This window comes from Arvicola amphibius, chromosome 11 (genome assembly GCF_903992535.2).
Source record: "Arvicola amphibius chromosome 11, mArvAmp1.2, whole genome shotgun sequence".
Classification (NCBI taxonomy): Eukaryota; Metazoa; Chordata; class Mammalia; order Rodentia; family Cricetidae; genus Arvicola; species Arvicola amphibius.
In genome coordinates, this window is record NC_052057.2 from 104,005,452 (window position 1) to 104,016,622 (window position 11,171).

The following is an 11,171-nucleotide window of genomic DNA, read 5'->3' on the forward strand; positions in this document are numbered from 1 at the left end:
CAACAGCTGGTCCCAGCTTTTCCACCTCGACACTTTACTGCCTTCTTCAATTAGCTTACTTAGCTACTCATTTAGGTTTCGCTTTTTTGAGACAGGGTTTCAGTGTGTGGCCCTGATTCCTGGAACTCTTTCTGTAGACCAGGTTGCCCTCAAACTCAGAGATTTCCCTGTCTCTGCCTCTGAGTGCCAGGATTAAAGTGAGTGCCACCACCCATCTGGCATCCAGGGCCAGCTTAGAGAGCAGGTGACGGAACCCAAGACCCTTCTCCAGACTGCCCTTTCCCCAGCCAGCTCCTGAAGCAGTGTAAACAGATGCAATATGTCCCAAACATGTCATTTTCACAGCAAGCGCCAGCTAACCAGATAAGTGAGAATTGCATCAGGAAACCAGCTCAGACGCAGAGGCACACGCCTTCCCTCTGAACTTACAGATACCTTCTCCACAAAAGGCCACCTAAGCCACTTTGCTAGCCCCCTAACTAAAGGAAGCTTAGAAGGAGGAATAAGGCCGGGTGATGGTGGTGCGCGCCTACAATCCCAGCACTCGGGAGGCAGAGGCAGGCAGATCTCTGTGAGTTCAAGTCCAGCCTGTCTACAGGAGCAAGTTCCAGGACAGGCTTGAAAAATAAAAAAAAAATAAAAAATAAAAAATAAAAAATAAGGAAGAGGAGTAAAGTCTACAACTGATTCTGAAAAACAAAACTTTAACGGTGTGTTTGCTTTTTATGGTTTTTATTTTATCTATTTATATCTTAGTATTGACAATGCCAACACTGTTATTTGAGGTTTGGGAGGATCACACAAAAAGAAATCCATCTCAATTAAGTCCAGTATTATCAGGACTCTATGCATTCCTTTCGTTAAAAGTGACTCTGTTCTTAAAATTCCACACATCAAATATTCAGAGGAAAACTATTCAGGGGAATGTGGAACTAAACTACTGGGTGGGACTTCTGCTAGGCTCCAGAGAGAGGGAGAGAGAGAGTCTGACTGAGTTTACAGTATCATATAAAAATTCACACACTCCAGTCTCTAAGCAACGGAAGTACTAAGTGGTTACATCAGGTGAGAGCCCGTGTCCCCATGTGGAGCTGTTTGAGGACAGAGTGCCCTGCTGGTCTCTGCAGACACATCCACTCACTCCCCTAAGGAAAGCCACCAAATCCACTCCTCGGCAGGGAGAGAGCCACACTCTGGCCATGTGAAAATGCGGCTAGCCCTGCAACCTGGGCAAAGGCAGCATTGCCACGAAATCTGCAAATCCCCTAAGGCTAACAACCAAATACATACAACTTGACCAAAGGCTTGCCTTATTTTTAATTCAAGATCTTACTACCATTAACACTATAGTTAACATTTTCCAAAAATACACCTGCCTCAAATACCAATTAACACTATCCAACCAAAATCAGTGCCAGGATTTTATATATTTGCATAAAGAAGACAGCACCTAGAAAACCCTCAACGTCCAGGAATTCTGTAGAAATGTCCTTCTCATTTGAAGTTAAAGCTAACGGACACTTTGAATTTGAGAGAGCAAGGAGAGTTCTAGTTAGGAAACTCCTTATGGCTCAAACTGGCCCAAGAGAGGCAATAAACAAACGAGGCCAGGCCAATAGTTAAGAATGCAGTGTCCACTTAAGCCACGCATTTAGCCTTTTATGTACACAAGTTCTCTTTCCTCTCCTAAAGGGCACTGCAGCTCTCCAAATTCTATAAGTGGAGGAAGAAGACGGATCAAAGAAGCCAAAGACGAAGACTTTCATTTCTGATTAATGACTGCTCAGAGAAGGATCCTACTACGCTGGGGCTCAAAACAAAGCATAGGTCTTTATTATGAAGAGCCTGGAACAGATGATGTTACAAACAAAAGGAGGCTGGAGAGAAGGCTCAGTGGTCAGCATCACTTGTTGCTCTTGTAGAGGACCTCGTTCAGTTTCCAAAACCCATGTGGTGGCTCACAAGCATCCATAATTCCAATTCCACAAGATCCAATGCCCTCTTCTGACTTCAGCAAGCGTGCACTTGGTGCACAGACATACGTATAGGCAAAACACACATAAATCAAATAAATTTAATTTTTAATAATTTAAAAATAAACAAAAACAAAATAACAACACTGTCAGGGCCTAATGTACCCAGAATCCATAAAAAAGCGCAATCCAACCAGCTTGAGAAACCACCAGCACCTGCCCCTACTCCCAACATTAAAAAAAAAAAAAAGGTTCATTTGCTTCCTCCTACACTGAGAGTAGGGATGTGCAGTGTTCACTTAGGGAATTAATAACAAAATGCTTACAGGAGCAGGAACACAGAAGAGAGAGAATTTTCCTAACAGTTTCAAGGAAAAATTCTGCTTATAGTGACGGTCTTGAATGTCTTTCAAAGGCCCATGTGTTAAAGGTTCAGTCAGAGAGTGTTGGAATTAGAAGGTGGTGGGAGCTACAAGATGCAGAGCCTGGCGTAGTGGTTCTGTGGGTCCTCAAAGAGGGTTGTAGCACCGTTATCCTTTCTTCGTCTACTCATCCGTTAACAGACACCTAGACTGATTGACTGATCCCAGTTCTGACTACTGTGTGTCCTCAAATCCTTGGGAATGACACACTAAACACTGCATTTTTTAAGTCACACCAAAAAATCGGGTGAACAACAGAAATAATGTATAAGAGACCACTGTTACTTTTTAAAGTATTTAAACATCTAAACCACCTAATGAGTTATGCTTATCCATAAAAATAAATTAATGCATGATACAAAATATCTGAATGGGGACCATCGCGGATAGACTATCGTCTCAAATCACAGCTTCCTCAAAAAAGGAAATGAAGCTGGGTGAGTAAAACTGTTCTACTGAGTGGCTGGGCCTAAATAAACAAGCACCAAACTTGACCAATGTACCGTAAACCAAGTCATAACAATGTTCGTGGCTGTATTGTTGTCTAACACTTTTCTGAGAATGTTTTCATTTGCTTGAGTCATGGTAGAACACGGGAAGCAAGCAGCACCCAGCGTCTTAACTGACTGGTTGAAGTCAGTGTTTGTCAATATCTGTATTAAAGAGACAGGACGTGCAAGGGGAAACCTGAGGTCAAAGACCTCTCTTGGGAAAGGCGTGTGCCACAAGAAGACTAACTAATTATTGTGAAAACTACACTACCCACACGACGTGCGAGGAAATCAGCCTCTGTGGGAGTGCAGAATGGGAGGGGATTGTGGGTCCAGGTGATTGTGAAAAAGGTTATGAGTTAGTCTTGAAGTCAGCTTATGAGCCTACAGGGTTTTGTATATATTTAGCAAAATAGATAAAATAGGCCTTCAAACTTTTCTTTTCCTCTTGGTTTTAAAGCACAAGCCACCAACAATAAACACAAACATACACCGGATTTTTTTACAGTCCATGTAGAGCAGAATGCATGGCCTAGCTATGAAAGAGCTGCCTGGAAAAGCCATGATTTCTGAGACTTTAACTTTCTCACTTCTTATATTTTTAAAACGTACTGCCAGGCCCACTAGCTATAGGAATCTACTTTGAGGTCACACACTATTCAGAAATAATTGACTGAGGCAAGAGTATTGTGTTCATTCAAAACCAAGTTTTCTTTAAAAAAAATATGAGAACTGAGGAAAATGTTACCACCTGGGTTTTTTTGCATCGCGTGCAACCAAGATCTCTCCCAGAAGAGAATTTGGCTGACTATCCCCCGAGCAATGGAAACACAATATGGGTTATAGTTTCTGATATGAATGACAGCAAATGAATATACAGAAAATTCCATTTCACCGCATCTGAAACTGTGCCAGTTACTTACCGCAGACAGTCAAAGACTTCTGGAACGGAGTTCAAATCTAAAACCAGCTACTTGGAAAAGTGGAGAGCCAAGGCCCAGCTAGCCTCCTACCTCCCTAATCTGCAGAGTAGATATGATAATAAGCTTGTTTCGAAGATTAACGCGGTGTTGGAGAAACACTTGGAACAACACTTGGCATAGAGCATCATGTGTCTATTATTAAGACACAAACTCTGCTATAACTTCGCTATTCAAGATGTTTCATTTGCATATGTAAAGACAGTCTCTCTTTTTGTTAGTACAGGCACTCTCCCAGTGCAACGAAATCAAACACATATTAAGAAATGATCTTTTAAAACTTGATGCCAGAATAATTGACCATAGGAACATTATAATCCCATTATTTATTTAATATCTAGACCAAATACAAAGATGTATTTATACTTGAAGGTTTTAGAAATGCCAAAGCAACATACATTTTTTTTTTGTATTTTCTAAAAATCCACAAAGCTCCTAGTTTAAGGGTTTCAAGAAATGTCCATTTAACTATTTTAGAAACTAAAATTATTTGGCCAAAAAAAAAAAAAAAAGCAAAGCTCTAACCATTTTGGATCACTACAGTACAGGCACAAGCAACACCTTTTGTGAGGTGGAAAAATAAAACTTACAAAGGACACCTTTAAAGGTAAAGACCTCCCAACTCCTCTCCTCCACACAGGGTAAGACAGCACACAGCTGAGGTGGGAAGGTCCATTCATTATTAATAGTGTTTGCACTGGGGCTCCCATGAGCAGACATGGAAAACAAGACCTAACCACCTTTCTCCAATTCCAGACTAATGCTGTCTCCCACAAAACACAGCATGTTCCAAATCCAGATGCATCCAAGGTCCATTGTAGGCCTGCCTTTAGGTGCTAACAGGAACACTTATGAGGGGCTGTATTTCACACACTCCTCTGCAGGGGGATTCACATCACAGTCTCCTTGTTGCCAGCAGTGTGTCAGTACAGAACACCAGTTACTTTTACAAGGGGTACATGCATTATTCTATGGCAGCAAATTTTGCTCCCAAAAGGGACTACAAGCATTATGTTGGCTGGAAACGTTCTTCCCTGACCTCTCTGATTCAACTTGTTCTCCCATAGATAATCATCAACCCTGTTCACTAAGTAGGTTTCCCAAAAAAAATAACCCTACCTACTTTAATGACTTATGGCAGCACTGAGGGGGAAAAAAAAAAAACAGGCAAACATGAGAAACTGTAATTTATCTTTCTTATTTTGTAATTATTATACTATCAACACAGGAATATTCTCTATGCTGTCATACTTTCTTTAATGTGGGAGAAGTTTTTGCAAAGATAGAAACAAAAATACGCTGTCCTTAGGTTTGAAGTTAGAATACGAAAACCAGGCTGAAAGAAAGGGGGAGATGAGAAACCAAGAACTGTTTAATTGGCATGTATGTCTTATCGCGTATCGATACCTGGGGTCCTGGTTCCAAGCTGTGACTTAAGGGAATCCTTAAGGCTGTGAGTTTTGAGTCCCGGCATGTGTCAGGTGTGCTTTGTGGGAGGTGAGGATTGAGACATAGAAAGAAAGTGATGTACCAATTCTCTTCAAGGAAGTTCCGTGTTTTTGTTTTGTTCTGTTTCCACAGTGGTGGGGCTAGAACCCAAGGTCTTGTACAAACTAAAAAAAAAAAAAAAAAAAAAAAACACTCTACCACTGACCTACATCCCAAGCCAAGAAGTTTTCCTTTTGTTTAAGTATCAGTCTGTGCTCTCTTCTATGTTTGTATTCTGCCCACTCCCTTGGAGGGATGTCATTGAACAAGTATTGGGTCGGTTTGCTTTTTAAATTGTTGTGCCAATGCAGCAAATGAGGGAAAACAATTACTGTTAGTGCCAGATACTCTTTCCCTAAAAATAAAAATGTTTAATAGTATGTCTCTCCTTTCCGGTAAGTGCAGAAAAAAAAAAAATCAGACATCTACCCACAAGCCTGACACCAGCGAACACCCTCAAGAACCTTGACTCTTTTAGCAACGGCCTGGGAGTCAGGAGTCGCAATGACAAAAAAGAAAACGGAAAGAAAAGACAAGACAGGCTCCCCCCCCCCAGATTTCCTTCCAGTTTGAGCCACCAGTTTTGACCACATTCAGATTCACAGATTCTACAGACCTGGTCTTGCACGACGCCATACCTAGGCCACCCGGCCAGGAGGCGCTGCGGGCCAGTCTCCAGGGGCCACCCGCAGGCCGCCCAGCCCCCACCCCCTGGCGGCGGAGCCCGGCCCAGCACCCGAGTCGCGAGTTCTGCACCGCCCGCCGGGGTTACTCGCGGTCATTCGGCTGCACCTACCTAGCCCCAGCTTCTCTGTCGGTGCTGGGCCCTAAGTCGCCCCAAGGGACAAGTAGCAAAAAGCAGGAAGATGGGTTAAGGGGTGAAGGGGAAATGGATACCCCAGTTTGAAGTTTCTGCGGGCTCTCTTAAGTTTTCTGTCTTTAGAGGGAACAATACTCGGCTCCCACTTTGCGCCGGGGGCTGCAGCTTTCCAGAATGCAGTTCAGCCTGTGGGTAGGACCCCCAGGTCAAACAAAGCCCCGAGGCCTCGAACACGCGATGACACAAAAAAGATTGCGTTAGGGACACTTCCTACTCGAGTTCTTTGGAAACATGGACATGCCGCCCCACTCCCGAGGAGCGGATCTCCAAGTCAGAGGCCAACGCTGACCACTTTAATAATGGAGTGGGTAGTCTGATGTGACACTTGTGGGCGACGACCGACCAGGAGCCAGACAAAGGGAGACGCTTCGCAGAGGATCCTTGTCGCCCCATCTCAGCGGCTGCGCCCCTAGGACGCCCGAGAACCCTGGCTCCCATTGCTCCCGAGGTCCATCTCGCAGGCCAGAGATGCTCTCCCGGGTCTCAAGCTACCGGACACCCGAGTGCTGCTTCTCTGCGTCTCAGGGTCGTCACGGCCCTTCCCAGACCTCCTCCTCCAATTTATGCCTCCCCTGCCCTATTTGCATCCCTAGAGGTAGGGGATATGGGGATTTGAGGACCAAAGTCCCAGAAACAGGGAGCTTCTCAGAGCTTCCTTGACCCCGAAACAAAATGCCTAAGTCAGTGCAGAACCTCTTACCTGTTTTCCACTTTGGTGTTTGCGTCTGTTTCTCCCACCATGAACAAACCCTTCCAGAAAGGGGGAGAGAAGAAGTGTGGGGGGAAAACGGAGCAGAGCAGCGCCCCAAACAGGCTGTGGCTGAGCGGGTCCCGCGGCGCCCCTGCCCAGCCCAGCGCTGCGGAGAGAGGTGTGGGCTCGGCTGGTCCCGGCCCGCTCGCTCGCCCTCGGAATTACTGGTTTTTGCCGCGACTAGTTCCTTTTATAGATTCGGCAGTGCTGAGCGCCGGGGTTACTACCGGTCAAACGCTGTTCTCTCCCTCTTCCCCCGCCCCCTTCCCGTCCTCTGTTTATGTAGTTCAGTCACTCAGCAGAAAGCACGTGGAGCCGCGGCCCGCCCCTTAAACGGGCGACTGTGCGCCGCGGCGAGCACCCGGGGCGCACGGTGAAGTTAGCACGGGGTCCACTTTCGCAGCCCCTGCACTGACCTGCCAGCCTCGAGACCGGGAAACTCCGGGCTTGAGGTGCACCAGGGACTCCGCGTTCACTGAGCGGAGGGAATGGGGGTGGGGAGTCGGGGGGAAACGCTTCCTCTAAACTTTTGCGTTCTGCAATAGGTTTGAGGGTTTTGGTTGCTTGCTTGTTTGCTTGCTCGGTTGCTTGGTTAGTTGGAAGGGATTTTTTTTTGTGCCCCTCCTCCCTCCTTTTGTTAGTTTCCTCAGCCCCCAGGTTGGATAGGAAGGCTGACCGGTCCAGAAGCCTATCATTTTCTGTCTTTTCCTTTCAAAGCCCTAGATTGGGGGGGAGGGTGGAATGGGCAGCGTGATTATCAGCCTGATTTTGGTTTCTGTCTCAAACCTTGACTTTGATTTTTTCAAAAGACCTGCTGCCTTCGAGAGTCCCAGTCTCTCACACACACACACACACACACACACACACACACACACACACACACACACACCTCCTCCTCCTCCATTGACAATTGGTACTTGCAAGCCACAACCAAGGGCAGCTGTGGTCACAAGAGTGGATTTTGATGTCAAACTGGACCAAAGTTAGATGAAGTTTATCTGCCTCTGTTTCATTGTCTTTATTTTCATTGAGACAGAGTCTTCTGTAGTCTGGTCGTAAGCTCAGTAACCTTGAATTCCTGACCCTCTTGCTTCCACCTCTCCAGGCCTAAAATTACAGGAGCCGGGTACCACACCCAGTTTGTACAGTGCAGGGAGATGAACCCAGTTTCTTGCATGCTAGGCCAGCACTCTGCCCAAAAGCCCCATCCTTAGGCCTTGTGTTTCCTTATCTTTCAAGAAAAGAGAATGTTCTCTTGGTTTCCTAGGAGTTTTCTGAAAATGAATTTTTTGAAAGCTTTGAAATCCTTGGAAGAAGGGCACCATAGACAGAACCTTTCTGGCTGAGCATCAGTGGTATTTTTTAGTGACATCGAGAGCCTATGAACTGTTTCCTGTACCAGGCATTCAAAAGTCCAGGACTAGCAAAGAATGTAAAATATGTCAGTGACCATCTGTGAACAAAGAAGAATGCCTAAGGGAAAAACTATCACTCTTCCTACAGTTTTAGGAAGATTAGATCTCGGTCTCTTTCCCCACCTCTTCTTCATACTCTTGTGGCTCCCAAGAGTACTCCTATTAAAGCCAGTCCCCAGCACCCACATAGTGGCTCACAACTCTCTGTAACTCACATTCCAGGAGCTCTGACACAATCTGACACCACAGTCACTTGCCGTGTATACGTACACACATGTGCATACAAACATAACACTTGTGTACATAAACCCTTTCTTGATCTTAAAAGTAAAAGCTAGCCTCCTGGGGCTTTCTACTGGGGAGTAGGCGACAGTTAGGCACCATGCAAATCAGGGAGTTAAGATACTAGAGGAAGAAGAAAGACTCAGAAGAAAGAAGCCCCAGGCAGAGCATCCCTGGACCAGACTAGGAAGAAAGAAGCCCCACGCAGAGCATCCCTGGACCCTCACTACATGAAAGCAATGGCTTCAAAGCCAAACTTGATCCCTTTAACTAAGAACTTCTGTGGGGGTCAGAATCTGCCCCACCCACTCAACTCACTGCAATGAATAAACCAACACACCGCGATGTTGGGACTGTGTGTACATACGTGTTCTGTAGCTCTGTCCTTAAGCCCATGTAGAAATTAAATGTTTCATCCACATTACACACGACATTAGTCTGTTGACACCGAGTGGCATGCTTCTGCCAGTGGGTTAGCATCATAGGATACAACTGCTGGAGTTCAGCAATTAGAACTTACTTGAGATCACCCTTCCTACTAAACAAAATGTCAAAGCGGGAATCTCTCCTGTCTCTGGCTGGTTTGTTCCTGTGCATGCTTCCAAGAGTTTTCCCTCCCACATCTTCTAAAACCTACAACGTTTTCACCAAAAACTCAAACCTTGTCCTAGCACGCCCTTTCTGCATAAATGGGGAGGCCCTTTCTCCGTTGCTGTTGCTCTGAAGTAGGAGCCTCCGTAAATGTGCCATGCGTGGCTTGAGGTTCTATTCTGAGTTGACCCTGGGATCTTCTAATTTTAGGCGTGACCTTCAGGCAGCTGTGGCTGTGCAGACCTTGTTAGAGGTCATAGAGATACAAAAGGCTCAATTTTATCATTCTATGAAGGCTTTCAAATCAAGATTCCATGAAGGGCGATGCTTGGAGGATACCTTTAATACATACCTAACAGCCACTCTATATAGACCTTATTTAAAACAAAGGCTTTAAAAAAATAAAGATGATTTTCACTGCATGGGTTGTTTCTTGACTGGTACACCTACTGTTTGGTTTCCAGCAAATGAAAAAAAAAAATAGAACAATGCAGAAATTCGGTGAAGAGAAAAATATAAATAAAATGATCTTCCAAGAATTTGTAGCGAAATTTGTAGTGTAAGAAAGCCTACTGACCAATCATTAGAGAATGAAATATAGTTCAGATTTTCAAAAAGAGAACTAAAGATGGTCTAGTCAGTAAGGTACTCAGCATGCAAGCATGAGGGCCTCAGTCAAAAACCCATGTCAAAAAGCAGGTGTCGTATACCAATAATCCCAGCATTGGAGCGGTGGAGATGGAAGATGGATGGAGTCATCTAGCCAGCCAGTCTAGCAGAATCAGTGAGCCCCAGATGAGTGAGAGACTCTGCCTCAAATAAAAAAGGGGGAATGAAATTGGGGAAGACACCAGATGATGATCTCTAGCTTCCAAATGCGTGTGTGTGCACACCCACAACACACAGACACATGCACACACACCACACAGAAACCTATGCACACACACTATACACACTACACACAGACACACACAATTTTTTTTCTCAAAAGATTGGTAAACTATCTATAATAAGGAGAGACAAAACGACTTCCAGTTCACATTTGAGCGGGCTTTAATTCCAATCCATGTTTAGACAAAGAAACAAATCTCAAGCCATCAATGATTACACGACAAAATACAAGGTGTTGCCTGTATAGGTGGAACAGGTCCTAAACCACGTAGATCCTGAATGAGGTGATTCTTCTCAAATGGACCAATGTGATCTCTTCTGTATTAATGTGAATTCTATTAACACCCAAGCAGGCTGCAAAACTGTCACTACTTCTGGTCTTGAGAAAGATACATTTGCAGTTTTTGGTTAGGGTCAACAAGTTAATCCAATTTGTAAACATGTATTCTCTGAATATCAGTTAAATAGTGTTTTTGTTTGTTTGGGGTTTTTTGTTGTTGTTGTTGTTGTTGTTATTGCAGCTTTTTCTTAAAAGCCCCAGCTCTGCTGGGGAGTGGTAGCTTAACCTTTAATTTCAGCACTTGGAAGACAGGCAGATCTCTGTGAGTTCGAGGCCAGCCTGGTCTTCAAAACAAATTCCAGAACTGTCTTGGGGTGGGGGAGGGGGACACACGTCCAACCTGCCTGCCTCCAAATCCCCTTCCCTTAACACGACAGGAAAACATTAATGTCTCTTCCTTGTCTTTCATTAACTTCTCCATGGTGCCCAGGCTGTTCTGTTCAAGTCAGTGACACAAAGAATCGAGAATTTCTTTTATTATTTAAAAAATTTAGCATTGCAGAAAATACACAGAAAAATACCTAAAACTCAGACAAACAGTTTATAAGTGGTAATGTTGATGGCCTCTTTTAGATACTTAGGCTATTTGAACTCTGGTATTTGACACTGTTGGCCACACCTGCCTTACTGTAGCTAGTCCTTCAGTTGCATGAGCCTGGTTCTTTTC

General features: G+C 44.6%; 1 protein-coding gene across 1 annotated transcript in view; it reads right to left on the bottom strand.

Moving 5' to 3' along the window:
- The window catches only part of Abca1 (ATP binding cassette subfamily A member 1), a 117,516-nt gene extending 110,390 nt beyond the window's left edge, over positions 1-7,126 (bottom strand). The window contains exon 1 of the mRNA XM_038347246.2: positions 6,935-7,126. The gene's annotated coding sequence lies outside the window, so the exon portion shown is untranslated. The remainder of the gene's footprint in view (positions 1-6,934) is intronic.
- Between the last annotated feature and the right edge of the window lie 4,045 nt (positions 7,127-11,171).